The sequence below is a fragment of the Emys orbicularis genome, chromosome 10, assembly GCF_028017835.1.
Source record: "Emys orbicularis isolate rEmyOrb1 chromosome 10, rEmyOrb1.hap1, whole genome shotgun sequence".
Lineage (NCBI taxonomy): Eukaryota > Metazoa > Chordata > Testudines > Emydidae > Emys > Emys orbicularis.
In genome coordinates this window covers 55867946-55885976 of record NC_088692.1, presented here as the reverse complement: position 1 = coordinate 55885976, position 18031 = coordinate 55867946, and the positions used below count along the sequence as shown (strand labels likewise).

The window sequence follows — 18031 nt, the reverse complement described above, 5'->3', positions numbered from 1 at the left end:
TTGTCATGAAATTGTGTTGATTCTGACAAAAATTCCTGCCAAAAAAAATATATTGGAAATATTCAAAATGTTGTTTAGAATTTGATGTCCTTTCTTTTTTCATGTTTACATTATTTCATACCATGGCAGGAGTAACAGCACATAATAGGTTTCCATCAATACGAACTAGCAACTGCCATTAATGTACGCCCATAATATGCCCTATTACTGTGACATGTCATAATATAATAGAAATTAGTGCTGTCAATTAATCGCAGTTAACTCATGCGATTAAATAAAAAGATCACGATTAGTCGCAGTTTTAATCGCACTGTTAATCAATAGAATGCCACTTGAAATTTGTTAAATATTTGTGGATGTTTTTCTACATTTTCAAATATATTGATTTCAATTACAACACAGAATACAAAGTGTACAGTGCTCACTTTATATTATTTTTGATTACAGATATTTGCCCTGTAAAAATGATAAATAAAAGAAATAGTATTTTTGAGTTCACCTCATACAAGTACTGGAGTGCAATCTCTTTATTGTGAAAATGCAACTTACAAATGTAGATTTTTTTGGTTCCATAATTGCATTCAAAAACAAAACAATGCAAAACTTTAGAGCAGGGGTGGCCAACCTGTGGCTCCGGAGCCACATGCAGCTCTTCAGAAGTTACTATGCGGCTCCTTGTATAGGCACCGACTCCGGGGCTGGAGCTACAGGCGCCAACTTTCCAATGTGTTGGGGGGTGCTCACTGCTCAACCCCTGGCTCTGCCACAGGCCCTGCCCCCACTCCACCCCTTCCCGCGCCCTTCCCTGAGCCTGCTGTGCCCTCGTTCCTCCCCCTACCCCCCCCCCCCCCAGAGCCTCCTGCACGCCACGAAACAGCTGATTGGGAGGTGCGGGGAGGGAGGGGGAGGCGCTGATCGGCGGGGCTGCTGGTGGGCGGGAGGTGGGGGGGGGAGCTGATGGGGGGCTGCTGACATATTACTGTGGCTCTTTGGCAATGTACATTGGTAAATTCTGGCTCCTTCTCAGGCTCAGGTTGGCCACCCTTGCTTTAGAGCAGTGGTTCTCAAACCTTTTTTACTGGTGACCCCTTTCACATAGGAAGCTTCTGAGTGCGACCCCCATTATAAATTAAGAACACTTTTTTATATATTTAACACCATTATAAATGCTGGAGGCAAAGCGGGGTTTGGGATGGAGGTTGACAGCTCACAACCCCCCATGTAATAACCTTGTGCCCCCTGAGGGGTCCCAAACCCCAGTTTGAGAACCCCTGCTTTAGAGCCTACAAGTCCACTCAATCCTACTTCTTGTTCAGCCAATCACTCAGACAAAAAAGGTTTCAAAGTAACAGCCGTGTTAGTCTGTATCCGCAAAAAGAACAGGAGTACTTGTGGCACCTTAGAGACTAACAAATTTATTTCAGCACAAGCTTTCGTGGGCTACAGCTCACTTCTTCGGATGCATAGAATGGAACACACAGACAGAAGATATTTATACATACAGAGAACATGAAAAGGTGGAAGTATGCATACCAACTGTAAGAGGCCAATCGATTGAGATGAGCTATCAGCAGCAGAAGAAAAAAAATCTTTGAAGTGATAATCGAGATGACCCATAGAAGGTGTGAAGAGAACTTAACATGGGGAAAAAAAATTCAATTAGTGTAATGACCCAACCATTCCCAGTCTCTAAAGTTTGTTTACATTGACGGGAGATACTGCTGCCTGCTTCTTATTTACAATGTCACCAGAAAGTGAGAACAGGCGTTCACATGGCACTTTTGTAGCTGGCATTACAAAGTATTTATGTGCCAGATATGCTAAATATTCGTATGCCCCTTCATGCTTCAGCCACCATTCCAGAGGACAGGCTTCCATGCTGATGACGCTCGTTAAAAAAATAACAGGAGTACTTGTGGCACCTTAGAGACTAACAAATTTATTAGAGCATAAGCTTTCGTGGGCTACAACCCACTTCTTCGGATGCATATAGAGTGAAACATATATTGAGAAGATATATATACACACAGACAGAGAGCATGAACAGGTGGGAGTTGTCTTACCAACTCTGAGAGGCCAATTAAGTAAGAGAAAAAAGACTTTTGAAGTGATAATCAAGATAGCTCAGTACAGACAGTTTGATAAGAAGCAAGTGTGAAAATACTTACAAGGGGAGATAGATTCAATGTTTGTAATGACTCAGCCATTCCCAATCTTTATTTAATCCTGAGTTGATTGTGTCTAGTTTGCATATCAATTCCAGCTCAATTCTCTCCTCAGACCCTACGCTACCAGCATTCCTAGCTATCTTCGAGACACCACTGACTTCCTGAGGAAACTACAATCCATCGGTGATCTTCCAGAAAACACCATCCTGGCCACTATGGACGTAGAAGCCCTCTACACCAATATTCCACACAAAGATGGACTACAAGCTATCAGGAACAGTATCCCCGATAATGTCACAGCTAACCTGGTGGCTGAACTCTGTGACTTTGTCCTCACCCACAACTATTTCACATTTGGGGACAATATATACCTTCAAGTCAGCGGCACTGCTATGGGTACCCGCATGGCCCCACAGTATGCCAACATTTTTATGGCTGACTTAGAACAACGCTTCCTTAGCTCTCATCCCCTAACGCCCCTACTCTACTTGCGCTACATTGATGACATCTTCATTATCTGGACCCATGGAAAAGAAGCCCTTGAGGAATTCCACCATGATTTCAATAATTTCCATCCCACCATCAACCTCAGCCTAGATCAATCCACACAAGCGGTCCATTTCCTGGACACTACTGTGCTAATAAGCGATGGTCACATAAATACCACCCTATACCAGAAACCTACTGACCGCTACACTTACCTACATGCCTCCAGCTTCCATCCAGGACACATCACACGATCCATTGTCTACAGCCAAGCTCTAAGATATAACCGCATTTGCTCCAATCCCTCAGATAGAGACAAGCACCTACAAGATCTCTATCAAGCATTCTTAAAACTACAATACCCACCTGCTGAAGTGAAAAAACAGATTGACAGAGCCAGACGAGTACCCAGAAGTCACCTCCTACAAGACAGGCCCAACAAAGAAAATAACAGAACACCACTAGCTGTCACCTTCAGCCCCCAACTAAAACCTCTCCAGCGCATCATCAGAGATCTACAACCTATCCTGAAAGATGATCCTTTACTCTCACAGATCTTGGGAGACAGACCTGTCCTCGCTTACAGACAACCCCCCAACCTAAAGCAAATACCAGCAACCACACATCACTGAACAAAAACACTGACCCAGGAACCTATCCTTGTAACAAAGCCCGATGCCAACTCTGTCCACATATCTATTCAAGTGACATCATCATAGGGCCTAATCACATCAGCCATACCATCAGGGGCTCGTTCACCTGCACATCTACCAATGTGATATATGCCATCATGTGCCAGCAATGCTCCTCTGCCATGTACATTGGCCAAACCGGACAGTCTCTACGCAAAAGAATTAATGGACACAAATCTGACATCAGGAATCATAATACTCAAAAACCAGTGGGAGAACACTTTAACCTGTCTGGCCATTCTATAACAGACCTGCGGGTGGCTATCTTAAAACAGAAAAACTTCAAAAACAGACTCCAACGAGAGACTGCTGAGCTGGAATTGATATGCAAACTAGACACAATCAACTCAGGATTAAATAAAGATTGGGAATGGCTGAGCCATTACAAACATTGAATCTATCTCCCCTTGTAAGTATTTTCACACTTGCTTCTTATCTAACTGTCTGTACTGAGCTATCTTGATTATCACTTCAAAAGTTTTTTTTCTCTTACTTAATTGGCCTCTCAGAGTTGGTAAGACAACTCCCACCTGTTCATGCTCTCTGTCTGTGTGTGTATATATATCTCCTCAATATATGTTTCACTCTATATGCATCCGAAGAAGTGGGTTGTAGCCCACGAAAGCTTATGCTCTAATAAATTTGTTAGTCTCTAAGGTGCCACAAGTACTCCTGTTCTTTTTGCAGATACAGACTAACACGGCTGCTACTCTGAAACCTGTTAAAAAAATAATGCGTTAATAAAATTTGTGACTGTACTCCTTGGGGGAGAACTGTATGTCTCTGGCTCTGTTTTACCCGCATTCTGCCATATATCATGTTATAGCAGTCTCAGATGATGACCTAGCACATGTTGTTCATTTTAAGAACACTTTTGCTGCAGATTTGACAAAACGCAAAGAAGGTACCATGTGAGATTTCTAAAGATAGCTACAACACTCAACCCAAGGTTTAAGAATCTGAAGTGCCTTCCAAAATCTGAGAGGGACAAGGTGTGGCACATGCTTTCGGAAGTCTTAAAAGTGCAATATTCTGATGCAGAAACTACAGAACCCGAACCACCAAAAAAGAAAATCAACCTTCTGCTAGTGGCATCTGACTCAGATTATGAAAATGAACATGCATCGGTCCGCTCTGCTTTGGATTGTTATCAATCAGAACCCGTCATCAGCATGGACGCATGTCCTCTGGAATGGTGGATGAAGCATGAAGGGACATATGAATCTTTAGCGCATCTGGCATGTAAATAACTAGTGACGCCGGCTACAACAGTGCCATGAGAACACCTGTTCTCACTTTCAGGTGATATTGTAAATAAGAAGCGGGCAGCATTATCTCCTGCAAATGTAAACAAACTTGTTTGTCTGAGCGATTGGCTGAACAAGAAATAGGACTGAGTGGACTTGTAGGCTCTAAAGTTTTACATTGTTTTATTTTTGAATGCAGTTATTTTTTGTACATAATTCTACATTTTTAAGTTCAACTTTCATGATAAAGAGATTGCACTACAGTACTTGTATTGGGTGAATTGAAAAATACTATTTCATTTGTTTTTTACAGTGCAAGTATTTGTAATCAAAAATAAATATAAAGTGAGCAGTGTACACTTTGTATTCTGTGTTGTAATTGAAATCAAAATATTTGAAAATGTAGAAAACATCCAAAAATATTTAAAGAAGTGGTATTCTATTGTTTAACAGCAAGATTAATCAATATTAATTTTTTTAATCGTGATTAATTTTTTTAATCGCTTGACAGCCCTAGTAGAAATATTATTTTAATATAGTTTATTTTAAAACTTATTAAGGGCAGCTGCCACTTAGCATGGATTGAAACAGCTTCGCTTTTCTTTTAGATCAAAATGTCTCCTGTTTGTGTTGTAATGAAATAGTTTGACACTGGAGTTACAATGCAAACAGCAGACGTTTTGACCTAGAAGAGAAGAGAAGATGTTTCAATCAGTGCTAAGTAGCAGCTGCCCTTAACTGTTTTAAAAATGCACAGATTAATCCATTCCAAGGCCAGAAGGGACCATTACGATCATCTGGTTTGACCTACTATGTGACACAGACCATAGAACCTAGAGAATGCCTTTAGAAAAACATCCCCTCTTGATTTAAAAATTGTCAGTGGTGGAGTCTCCACCACGTCCCTGGGTAAATTGCTCCAATGATTAATTACCTTCACTGTAAACAATTTACACCTTCTTTCCAGTCTGAATTTGTCTAGTTTCAACTTCCAGCCATGGAACTATATTATGCCTTTCTCTGCTAGACTGAAGCACCCGTTATTAAATATTTAAAATAAAATCAATAGAATAATTAAACGATTATGTCATTTTACGACACCAGTAGTAGTAGTGTATGCCACAGGCATGTCATTAAATAATAGAAAAATAAAAATATTAAACAAACAAAAAAAAGAAATAAAATAAAATAAAATAAAATAAAACAAAACAAAATTTCAGTGTTCCAGAACCAACATTTTTCAAAACTTCCATTTCATGCGATATTTTGAAAATATTTTTTTTGTTCCAATCGGGACCAAAACCAAATGATGATGTGTCGAAATTTCCCCCGAAACAGAAATGCTGAGTTTTGACCAGCTCTGCTCCTGAGTCCCGCCCTAGACGGAGCAGTCAGAGAAGGCCCTGCGGGCCGTGCTCTACTGTGGCCGGTTGGGCGCCCAGGGAAGCATTTGTTTAGTGGCTGTCAGCCCAGTTCCTAGGCCACAGGTGTCTGCGTGAGAAAAGCACCATCACAATTGGCAGCTGGGCCAAGAACGGGCTGTGGAGAATGAACTCCCTGGAGAGACTCCTGTGGGGTGGGGCTGAGGCTCGCTGGCTCGGTGGTACATGATAAGCTTCCTTTACTGTGCCTATTCTGTGGATCTAGAGAGGACTTAAGTGTCCAGGGCTCCAATCTGGCTTCTTTCATGAGCAGCAGTCACTAAAAAGAAAGAGGATCAGAGGTGATCTGCCCCGTTCCCATTAACTCCCCTCTGCTCCCCTTCAGATGACCGCATAGGGTGCATTCCTTCACAAGGGGTCCTTCTGCCGGAACTACTTCAACATCCTGGATCTGCTGGTGGTTGCTGTCTCCCTCATCTCCATGGGAATTGAGTAAGCACCCGTTGTAGCAACAGGTCTGCCTGTTCAGCAGAGGATAGGGCCATCTGCTGTGCTGTCATCTACGTTGGCAATAGAGACGTAGGATGGGTTAGGCCATTGGTCTGTCTAGCCTAGTATCTCACCTCCAGCAATGACCAGTAACTGATGCTGCAGATGGTAGGGATGCAGGGCTGTAGATGGAGGGTGGGGAGTAATTCCCTCCTGATCCCTGTGACAATCAGCCTGTGCCCAGAAGCATGTGAGTTGGTTGATTCCCCTTGCATTAGCATTCATACACTATTCAGTGCCACAAAGTCATCCAGCCACGCTGTTGGGCGTAAGGAAATAAACAACCCCTGAGAATGGGGAGGAGAGGCTATGCCATGAATTGGATACGCAAGGATTTTGTGGGCAGGCACCCACTTCAATCTGGAATTGCCTTCCTCCTCCCCCAAGTTCCTTCAGGACTCCTGGGTTCTGTTCCTCACGGTGGGTGGGAATGTGGCCTAGGGGCTAGGGCTCAGGACAGGGATGTCAGCGATCCTGGGGGCTAGGCCCAACTCTGCTACTGATGTACTGTGCAGCCTCCTGCCCCTTACAGGAATGGGGGGAAGCGCCTGGAAGTGCTGCCCTTGGGGAGCTCTGTCAAACTGGATTGCAATCCCCTCCTAGAACACATGACAGCCTGGCCCCGCCAGAGCATGCTCCCGGCCTGTCCTCCTGCCCCTGCCGCTCCGCACCCCCCGGCCTGCCCCCCAAGCATGCCCCCCAGACTGCCCCCTCCTGCCCCTGCCCCCTCCTGCCCCTGCCCCCTCCTGCCCCTGCCCCTGCCCCTGCCCCACACCGCCAGCCTGCCCCCCAGCGCGCCCCCTCCCGCTCCGCACCCCCCAGCCTGTCCCCTGCAGCACACCGCCAGCCTGCCCCCCAGCATGCCCCCTCCTGCCCCTGCTGCTCTGCAACCCCCGGCCTGCCCTCCAAGCATGTCCCCCAGCCTGCCCCCTCCAGCATGCCCCGTCCTCCCCTGTCTGTCCCCCCAGTCTGTCCCCTCCTGTCCCTGGCAGGTACAGCTCCCCTGCCCATGTTGGAGGGGCACAGGTGTTGGCTCTCCCCCGATGCATCGCTGCAGGCCGGTTTGGCTCCTGACGGCGTGTGAGGAGCTGATTTGTCTGGCCAGACCCCAAGCTGGCTGAGTCACCCTGTCTCCCCCCGCCCTCCCCAGGTCCAGCGCCATCTCCGTGGTGAAAATCCTGAGGGTGCTGAGAGTCCTGTGGCCACTGCGGGCCATTAACAGAGCGAAGGGGCTGAAGGTGAGAGCAAGGCGGGGACAAGGGCCCTCCATAGGGGGTGGACACGGCCCCCCTCAGATCTGCCACAGGAATCCAGGGCCTGCCAGATCATGGGCCATCTGAGCAGGATCCCAGGACTGCACGTCCCAGGGCTCAGGCCACCTGATTTCACTCTCACCCGGGTGTTTTGTTAGGTGTCTGTGGGCAGCTGGGAGGCAACCCATTGGTTTTGTACTAGGTCCCCTGGCTGCATCTGGAACAGCCGTTTCCCCTGCACACCAGTGTGGTGCCGGGTCCCCCGTCCGTGTCTGGGACAGCCGCGTCCCCTGCACACCGGTGTGGTGCTGTGTCCCCCGTCCGTGTCTGGGATGGCCCCTTCCCCTGCACACGGGCACGGCCGATACCCACAGCAGGTCGTGGTGCTGCAGGCCTGGCCCATCTCTGCATTGGCCTCTCTCTCTCTCTAGCACGTAGTCCAGTGCGTGTTCGTGGCCATCAAGACCATCGGCAACATTGTGATTGTCACCACCCTGCTGCAGTTCATGTTCGCCTGCATCGGGGTGCAGCTCTTCAAGGTGAGAGCCCCTCCCGGCCAGAACCCAGCGCTGGTATCCCCCAACCCTCCCTGTCCTGGGGAGAGCTGGGGTGGAGCTGAGCTCAGGGAAGCGCCAGGAAGTGGCTCCCCTTCGTTTCTTTTAAGAGAGGGGATTCTCCCATGTCAGAAATTCAGAGGGAGGCCGAGGACCATCCCCGGCCATCCCCTTGGGGGTACCAGCACGCTGCAGGCAGAAGAGGGCAGTGTATGCATAATCTGTGCCCAAGCAAGGCAGCCCCATGGCCCAGTGGGAGTCAGCCAATTTGGGGGTCTCTTCCCAGCTTTGCTGACCAGCTAGGTAGCCTTGGGCCAGTCCCTTCCCCACCTGTGACTCGGTTTCCCCCGCCCGCTCCAGCTCCCCACCGTGTTGCAGGATCACAGGTGTTTCCTCCTGACCACCCGTGGCACTGCAGGCAGTTCTGCGCTTGCGCTGTTGTGCGAATGGATGAGGTTGACGTGACTCTTTGGCTAGAAGTGCTACGGGTTGCTGCAGCAGTGGTCTGGCCTTCGGGCCCTGCAGGGCTCCTAGGGGTTGTTGGTGCTGCTGACTGCGCAGGGAGAGTTGAGGGCTGGCACATCTGGCTGGGCTCTAACCACCTCTAAGGAAAGGCCCAGCTGGGGTAGGGCCCAGACGCTCACGGCCGGCACTAACCAGCCCCCTTTCAGGCTGGAATGGGCCATGGAGATGCTGCCCCCTGGGTCAGGGCCAAGCTGTGGGGTCATGTCAGGATGTACTGCAGTTGCCAGCAGCCGCCCTTGTCCTTGCTCCCCAGGTCTATCAGTCAGGCCCCCTGCGGTTCACAGTACAATCCCTGATTCTTCTGCTCTCTGCTTAAACCTAGGGGAAGTTTAGCAGCTGTACGGATCCGGCCAAGATGACAGAAGAGGAATGCAGGTAGGCGCCCCCTGTCGTCACTGCATGTACATCGCAGCCAGAGCGCAGGGACTGGGGGTGTCATTGCCTGAGGGGGGACTGGTGGGGAAGGCGAGGAACCAGTCCTGGTCTCTTGTGCTCACAGCCTGTTCCCGGGAGCCTGCTGAGCAGAGGAGCCCAGGCGTGGGTCTCTATGCAGAGCAAAGCCTGCAGCACAGGGCAGTTTGCTCTAGGGGGCAGAGAGCCGAGGGGAGTGTTGAATGGCCAGGACCAAGGAGGAGTTGGGCTCGTAAGCCAGAGGAAGGCCAGGCCAACGGTTAAGGCACTAGCAGTGTGGCCAGGTGTCCGGGTTTTGACCGGAACGCCTGGTCGAAAAGGGACCCTGGTGGCTCCGGTCAGCACCACTGATGAGGCCATTAAAAGTCCGGTCAGCGGCACAGCGGGGATAAGTCAGCTGCAGCTTCTGGAAGCAGGAGCATGTCCCCCCTTTGGCTCCTATGCATAGGGGCAGCCAGGGGGCTCCGTACGCTGTCCCCGCCCCAAGTGCCAGCTCTGCAGCTCCCATTGGCCAGAAACTACAGCCAATGGGAGCTGCAGGGGGGGTGCCTGCGGACAGGGCAGCGCGCAGAGCCACCTGGCGGCGCCTCCGCGTAGGAGCCAGAGGGAGGACAAGCCACTGCTTCCGGGAGCTGCTTGAGGTAACTGCCGCCCAGAACCTGCACCCCTGACCCCCTCCCACGCCCCAACCCCCTGCCCCAGCCCTGATCCCCCTCACGCCCTTGGCTCGGAGCACCCTCCTGCACCCCAAACCCCTCATCCCCAGCCCCACCCCAGAGTCTGCACCTCCACCCCCCAACCCCCTTTCCCAGCCCGGAGCCCCCTCGCGCACCCTGAACCCCTCATTTCTGGCCCCACTCCAGAACACACACCCCCACGCCAGAGCCTGTACCCCCTCCCACCTCCCGGTCCCCTGCCTCAGCCCGGAACCCCCTCCCATACTCCGAACCCCTCAGCTCCATCCCCCAGCCCTGAGCCCCTCCTACACCTCAAACCCCTCATTTTTGGCCCCACCCCAGAACCCGCATCCCCAGCCGGAGCCCTCACCCCCTCACGCATCCCAACCCCCTGCCCCAGCCTGGTGGAAATGAGGGAGTGAGTAAGGGTGGGGAGAGCGAGTGACAGAGGGAGTGAGTGGGAAGCGGGGTCTGGGAGGCAGGGCAGGGCTGTTCAGTTTTGTGTGAGTAGAAAGTTGGCAACCCTAAGCCTGGGACTGTCTTATGTTTTATGGAACGACCTGGAAAAGCTCTTTCAGGCCTTCTTCACTCATCATCAAAAGCAGGAGCAGAAGATGGCAGCCCCCAGGCATGGGTGGTGGGTATAAGAGGCCAGAGGGGGCTAAGCCTCCCCAAACAGACGGCCTGCCACCTTTGGAGCGCACCGCTGCCAAAAGGGTGGGCACCCCGGCTGTGGTCCTGCCCGCACTCCACTTGAGCTCCCGCTCCCACTCATCCTCTTCCTGTCCCCAGTCTGCTTGCAGGGGAGCCTTGCGGGAGGGGGTGAAGAGACACACGCATGCACGAGGGGTGAGCGGCCGGAAGCCGGTGGGCAGGCAGGGGAACCCCAGGGGAGGGGCCAAAGAGGCGCAGGCGGGGATGAGTGGGGCAGGAGCTGGAGCAGGGGCAGGGCCATGGTCTGGGCACACGCAGCCTCCCCAAATGGAGGAGTCACGTGCCGCCCATATCCCCAGGTGTTATGTCACCTTTGCAGGTCCCCTTTCAGACACCCTAGTGGGTGGAGTACATGTCTGGGTGTATAGGGGGCTGCCCTGGGGCATGAGTCTCCCTGGCTGTGGAAGGGCAGAGCTCATCCCGGACGGCAGGATTTGCCATGCATGTGGTGGGATTTGCCAAGCTGCTCCAGCCTGTAGATCCAGGCTGCCACCTGATCCCAGGTACTCCGGGGAGAGGCACCAAGGGTGGATCTTGGTGAGGCTGCTGGGCAGGTTGTAGACGGGTTGTAGCCCTGGCATCCACAGGTGATCCTTCCTCAGCACACCCTGATTGCATGACTGCCGATTCCTGTTATTGTCAGAACTCGCATACTCGGCCATGGTGCTTGTCGCGACCAGCACAGGCCTCTGGCTTCCTGCAGCTGTGAGTTCCCCAGGTTGATTTGGTGAGACAGTAACGTGCTCTGAGCAGGATGGAGTCTTCAGCAGGCGGGCACATGTGTGTCATGGGCAAGGGGACTGGAGAGTTTCTGGGCCCAGTCCCCCGCTCGCTCACCCCTCGTCTGTAAATGCGCCGCTGCCTCCCATTCCAGAGGCAACTTCATTGTGTACATGGACAGCGGCCCCAAGCAGCAAGAGCTGTACCCGCGCAAGTGGGTGCACAATGACTTCCACTTCGACAACGTCCTCTCAGCCATGATGTCGCTCTTCACCGTCTCCACCTTCGAGGGCTGGCCGCAGTGAGTCCGCCGGGGGGAGCACGCAGCATGGGGGCCGGGCACTGGGTCAGGCTGCACGGGGGGAGATCCCAGCACCCCACTGGTGCTGCTGCCTGGCTGGGGAATGCCATGTGAGGGGACTTCTCCCGAAGATGGAGAGAGGGGTCAGACCCCCCCACCCCCGATCAGGGGCACAGAGGTGCCAGTGCAGTCAAAGGGGAAGCAGCTGTCTGGGATGTCCTGACCTCTCTGCCTTAGCTCAGCTGGACTGAGCCATCCCCCCATGCAGCCTGGTAAACTGCATGCTCTCTACTCGCCACCCCCCCAGGCTGCTGTACAAGGCCATTGACACCCACACCGAGGACATGGGCCCCATCTACAACTACCGGGTGGAGATTGCCATCTTCTTCATCATCTACATCATCCTCATTGCCTTCTTCGTGATGAACATCTTCGTCGGCTTTGTCATCGTCACCTTCCAGGAGCAGGGCGAGAGCGAATACAAGAACTGCGAGCTGGACAAGAACCAGGTACTCCCCGTGGAATCCCCCCCATGGAACCTCCCCCACCCTGCAGAGACCTCCCTCCGACCCCCCAGTCTCCTCCCACCCCAGCCCCCATGACATGGGTAACTCCCGGTTCCAGGGATGCCCAGGCTCTGGGTGCGAGGAGCCAGTTGAACCAGAGCTAGGTGCCAGGGTCTGGACGTGGCTAAGCGTGCGGGATGAGTGCCAGCCGGACAAGAGCCGGGGTGCCCTAGCTGGGTGTGAACTAGGCAAGACCAAGGTGCAGGGGACCCCAGGCAGGAGAGGCCGGGAGCCCAGGCATGAGGGTGTGTCCAAGCTGCAGAGTTGAAAGACGAGACCCCCTGTTCTTCTGTGCCTCTCTCTGTCTGCTCTCTGACACCTTCACCGACACATCCAGGCTTGGCCACCACACTGGGAGCTCAGGATGGTTCCCATAAGCCAGGCTGCACAGACCACTAACTTAGGGTTACCATATTTCCACAATCAAAAAAGAGGACACTGGGGGGGCGGGGGGAGGGGAGTCCCGCTCTAGCCCCGCCCTGCCCCCATCCACTCCAACCCACTTCCCACCCCCTGACTGCCCCCCTCAGAACCCCCAACCCCCCCCCCACTCCTTGTCCCCTGACTGCCCCCTCCTGAGAACCCCCCACCCTAACTGCCCCTCTAGGACCCTACCTGTCCCCTGACTGCCCCGACCCTTATCCACATCCCCACCCCATATTCACACCCCCGCCCCCAGACAGACCCCTGGGACTCCCATGCCCTATCCAACTGCTCCCCGCCCCCTGACAGGACCCCCAGAACTCCCGACCCATCCAACCCCCTCTGCTCCCTGCCTGCCTCGACCCCTCTCCACACCCCTGCCCCCCTGACAGCTCCCCCAGAACCCCCGACCCGTCCAACCCTCCCCCCCGCTCCCTGTCCCCTGACTGTCCCCCTTCTCCAACTCCCCGGCCCCCTTACCGTGCCGCTCGGCTTAGAGCAGGTGTCTGGCTCCGCCCCGCCCGAGCGGCGTGCTGAGGCTGTGGAGGAGGGGGGAAGCGGGGCTCTGGCCACCGCTGCCAGCCCCGCCGCCGCGTTCCCTCACAGGCGCACAGCCCCACCCCCCAGCACTGCCGGGCGGCATGGTAAGGCTGCAGGGGATGGGGGGAGCTGGGAAGGAGCTTTGACTGCCGAGGCCCCAATGTGAGCAGCTCTCGGCCGCCCTGTCAGCCGCTTTTCGCTCTTTAAATAGCCGACCGGGGGAAATCCCGGACATTTGTAGATTATTAGAAATCCCCCCCGGACGGCTATTTAAAGAGCGAAAAGCCGGACATGTCCGGGGAAACCTGGACGTATGGTAACCCTACACTAACTAGTTGTGATGGAGCGAGACTCACCACCATGGCGCCTCCTGCTGGCCGTTCTGGAATTAGCTCAAATCCTTCCACAGGGCGGCCTCCTCCGGTGGTGTCTCGCTCGCCGTTACTCCCGCTTTGCTGTCTCCACCACCCTGTGACCCGCGTTGCTCCCCGGCGTCCTCTTCTCTCCGCTGTCTCCCACCCCTTTCGGGGGGACTGGCAGTCTATAGTCCAGCCACTCGCCTCAGTGGCCTGCTGCAGTCACCAGTCTAGTCCCTTGCTCCAGGGGCAAACTGCAGTCTGTGTGGGCCACTTCCCTCAGGGCAAGTGGGGGGCAGCCCTAGCATGTTGTCTGCCCTTCCTCCGGGGCCTCAGTCTGGCAACGGTCAGCCAGAAGCTCCTTCTGCTCTGCTACCCTGCCCAGCACTGCTCTAGCCACGGTGCTCCTAGTCACCCAGGCCAGGGAGAGACTGCCTTTTGCTCTGTTGAGCAGCCCTTTATATATGGCTTCTGCTGGCCCTGATTGGCCGCTGCAACAAGCCACCTCCTGATTGGCTCGCCTCTCTAATGGGAGGGTTCTGCGCAGGCTCCCTCTGGCCTGCTTTAATCCTTCCTCCCTGTGTGGGGCAGCCGCCCCACCACACTAGCGTATTGGCTATGTGGGAGCAGCACAGTATCGACCCTTTGAGCTGCAGTGGGGGCCTGCCCCAAGTCAGTAGGGTGACCAGACGTTCCGATAAAATCGGGACTTTCCCGATATTTAACTCTCTGTCCTGTGTCCCGACCGATGTATGATGGACATGAATCCTGCATAACAGTCGTGGCGGGAACTAGCACCACTGGGAATGCTGGAGGTCCCTCATGCGGTGTGGCTCGGGCCCAGCTGCGAGGCCAGTGTGCAACGGTGGGAGCATTTTCTGCACCTTCTTAAAGGGAGCAGCAGGTCCCACTCCCGAGGGGGCTCCTCACCCCATTTGTCCCAGTATTGTAGGGCTGCCAGGCTTCCGGTTGGTGCAGAGCTGGTAGGCTCCCTACCCAGATGGCTAGTGGTAAAATCTCCCTCTGGGTCCTAGGTGCAGGGACGGCCGGGGGCTCTGCGCACTGCCCCGCCATGAGCACCGGCTCCGCAGCTCCCATTGGCTGGGGACCGCGGCCAATGGGAGATGCTGTGGCGGCACCTGTGGGCGAGGCAGTGCACAGAGCCACCTAACCGCCCCTCTGCCTAGAAGCCAGAGGGAGATGTTGCCACTTCTGGGGAGCTGCCTGATGTAAGCGCCGCCCGGAGCCCGCACCTCTGCCCCAGCCCTGAGCCCCCTCCCGCACCCAAATTCTCTCCCGGAGTCAGCACCCCGAACCCCCTTCCTGCGCCCCAACCCCCTGCACCAGCCCTGTGACCCCCTCTTGCGGCGGGGGCCAGAGCAAGGCCGTGCGTCCCCGACCTGCGGCTTGCAGAGGGGGCCGGAGCCGGGGCCGTGCGTCCCTGACCTGCGGCTTGCAGAGGGGGCTGGAACCGGGGCCATGTGTCCCCGACCCGCGGCTTGCAGAGGGGGCCGGAGCTGGGGCCATGCACCCCCCTCGCAGCTTCCTAGGGTTGTGCACTCCCCTCCCCCATGCCTCCGGTGTGCCCCCCCCATGTGTCCTGATATTTTACTCTTGAGATCTGGTCACCCTACAGGTCAGTGACTGGCGGTGGCCTGCCAACAAGGGGTGGCGGTGGGCTGGGGAGCCCCCTCGGGAGTGGGACCTGCTGCTCCCTTTAAGAAGGTGCAGAAAATGCTCCCACCGTTGCACACTGGCCTCGCAGCTGGGCCCCAGCCACACCCCATGAGGGACATCCGGCATTCCCAGTGGTGCTAGTCCCCGCCACGACTGTCATGCAGGATTCTTGCTGCCCCCGTGACCTCTCCCCCGCCCAAGGAAAGCTAGAATATGGCCCTATATGGCCCATTCCTGCCTGGGAGTGCAAGGGGCTCCGGCTTCCCACCCAGACTAATAACTGGTTAGAACTGGGTCCAGGGAGGGCAAAGTCCAGGAATGAGCCGAGGATCAGAAGCCAAATGCCAGAGCCGAAGGCATGGTAAGCCACGGGCAGAGCTAGGGATCGAAGCCAGAAATTTGAAGCTGGAAGGGAGCAGGGACTGGAACAAGGGCAAGTGCTGCTGCAGGCAAGGTACCCGGTAAGCAGCCGCTGATCTGCGGTGTGGGCCGGGCTTAGAACCGTCAGGGGCTGTGACCTCTCTGTCAGTTCCAAGGTAGTGCAGATAGGCTCACTGGATTGCTTTGCAGCGAAGTTAGTCAGGGACTAGGCCAGCGGCTGGTCCTAGCTGGTCTGATACCTGACAGCACCCCGCTTCTTTTAGGGTTGCCTCCCTGGAGCCCTTGGGCTGGATTTCTTGGGGAGCCTGCAGGAGGTCCAGGGCATGGACGTGTTCCAGGGATTCCCACAAATGCTCTTCTGGGCCGCATCCCTCCCCATCACTCAGCTATTGGAGTCGTCCCCGGACTCAGCGGGAGTCCCGAATCCGCTGGCCCATGCGTTCCTCTTGGCCCAGCCCAGTTATTGGCAGAGGGGGAGGAGTAGCATGGGGTGGGAAGGGATTCTCGGTGAAAGGTTTCAGGAAGGAGATGTGGAACAAGGGGTGGACCTTGAGGGATTCTGGCAGCTGCAATCAAAAGGTTACCGGGTCAAGTTTTTCTGTGATCACAAATGGCCCTATGGACTTGTGGTCCAGCTTCACAGATGGATGGGTGGATTCCAGATCCTGAGCTCCTGAGGTTGTTATGAGTCTCATGCCCAATGTGCAAGAACAGAGGGAGTTAACCCAGGCGACCTGGGCCAGAAGGGGCCGAGAGCAGAATGCCCAAGCGATTGCTGGTAACCGTGCACCAGGGCAGCCTGGAGCCAGAGAGGGGCAGAAATGTTTCATCACAACAGTTCTCCTGTGGAAAATGCTGATGCTGTTGAAAACGTGTCCCTTCTGATGAAATATCATTTGGAACCCCCTCCCGCAATGAAGCGTTTTGCTAGCGTCAGCCATTCAGCCATTTTCTGAATGGAATGTTTGGGGGGGTTTTGGTTTGATTTTTCATTTCAAACCAAACCACAGATTTAAGCTGACGAAGGTCGAAGGCGGCGGGAAACATTCCCGTTTTCTCAGAGCAAAACATTTAGATCGGCTCCAAACACAACTTTTGTTTCATGGGAACTTTCTAATTTTTATGTTTTCAGAACAGGGAAAAAAATGTTCAAAATCACAGGATTTCCTGCGCAGTGAGAAATCGGGTCTGGCCTGGCTCTGCAGGGGAGAGGGGCAGGGAGCGGAGCTGGAGGTTTTATAGCTGGGAGTGTTTCATAATTGCCCATGGTGCCACCTCTGCTCCACGGGTGTCAACGCTTGACCTTTTTCCTCCTGTTGCCCCAGCGCCAGTGTGTCCAGTACGCGCTGAAAGCCCGCCCTCTGAGACGCTACATCCCCAAGAACCCCTATCAGTACCAGATCTGGTATGTGGTGACCTCCTACTACTTCGAGTACCTCATGTTCTTCCTGATCATGCTGAACACCATCTGCCTGGGCATGCAGGTGAGGAGGGAGCAAAGCTAACGACCTCGCTGTTGGGTGGCAACCTTTGATCACTGTCCATGGGGCCTGGGGGTGGGGTGTCCGAGACCACCCTGCTCTTGGTAGCAGACTAGCAAGCCATCAAAGTGAGACTCAGGCTGGGCCACTGGTCGGGTGCCCCTGGATATCTGGGTTTGGATCTTGGCTTGGAATACTTCAGGCAGTTCAGCAGTTCAGCAGTTCAGCTCCAGGGAGGCCCCTCCTATGGAAAAGCCGCGGGTGCTATAGGTGAAGAGGGAGGGACGGTGGCACAGCTGTGTGTGAGTGCGGAGATGCCCCGGGCTGCGGATCAGGAGTCAGGAACATCTACAGAGCTGTGGGGCAGGACCCAGGGCTGGAACAGGGAGGGGGCTAGGGGGCAGGACTATTGGCAGAGCTGTGTGTGGAATGGGGGAAAGCATCACAACTTCTGCTCACATTCCAACCCCGCCAGAGCTCTAGGTTTGTATGTTGGTCTCAGGCTCTCACATCTGGCCCAGAATCTGAGAGCCCAGCCCCATACCTGCTCCCCATTGCCCAGTGGGCTAACCTGTGCCTCTTCCTGGCTCCCCAGCACTACAACCAGTCAGCTGAGATGAACCACCTCTCGGACAACTTGAACGTGGCCTTCACCATCCTCTTCACCCTGGAGATGTTCCTCAAGCTCATGGCCTTCAAAGCCAAGGTGAGTGTGGGGTGAAAGTCTGGGGGGCATGAGTCTGGAGAGGGGTGCTGGGGGGTGCATAACGTGACCAGGATGTGGGCAGCCGTGCCCAGTGGTTGGAGCAGGAGTCAGAGCCCAGTGTCAGAACCGAGTTACCTGAGCTGAGACAAGGCAGGAGCTGTCCCAGCCATGGACAAATGCTTTGAGTAGCCACTGGACTGCTGCTACTGCCGCTGCTGGGCT

General features: G+C 54.3%; 1 pseudogene; it reads left to right on the top strand.

Moving 5' to 3' along the window:
- Positions 1-17824, top strand: part of LOC135885073 (voltage-dependent L-type calcium channel subunit alpha-1S-like) — a 45681-nt pseudogene extending 27857 nt beyond the window's left edge.
- Positions 17825-18031: the final 207 nt, after the last annotated feature.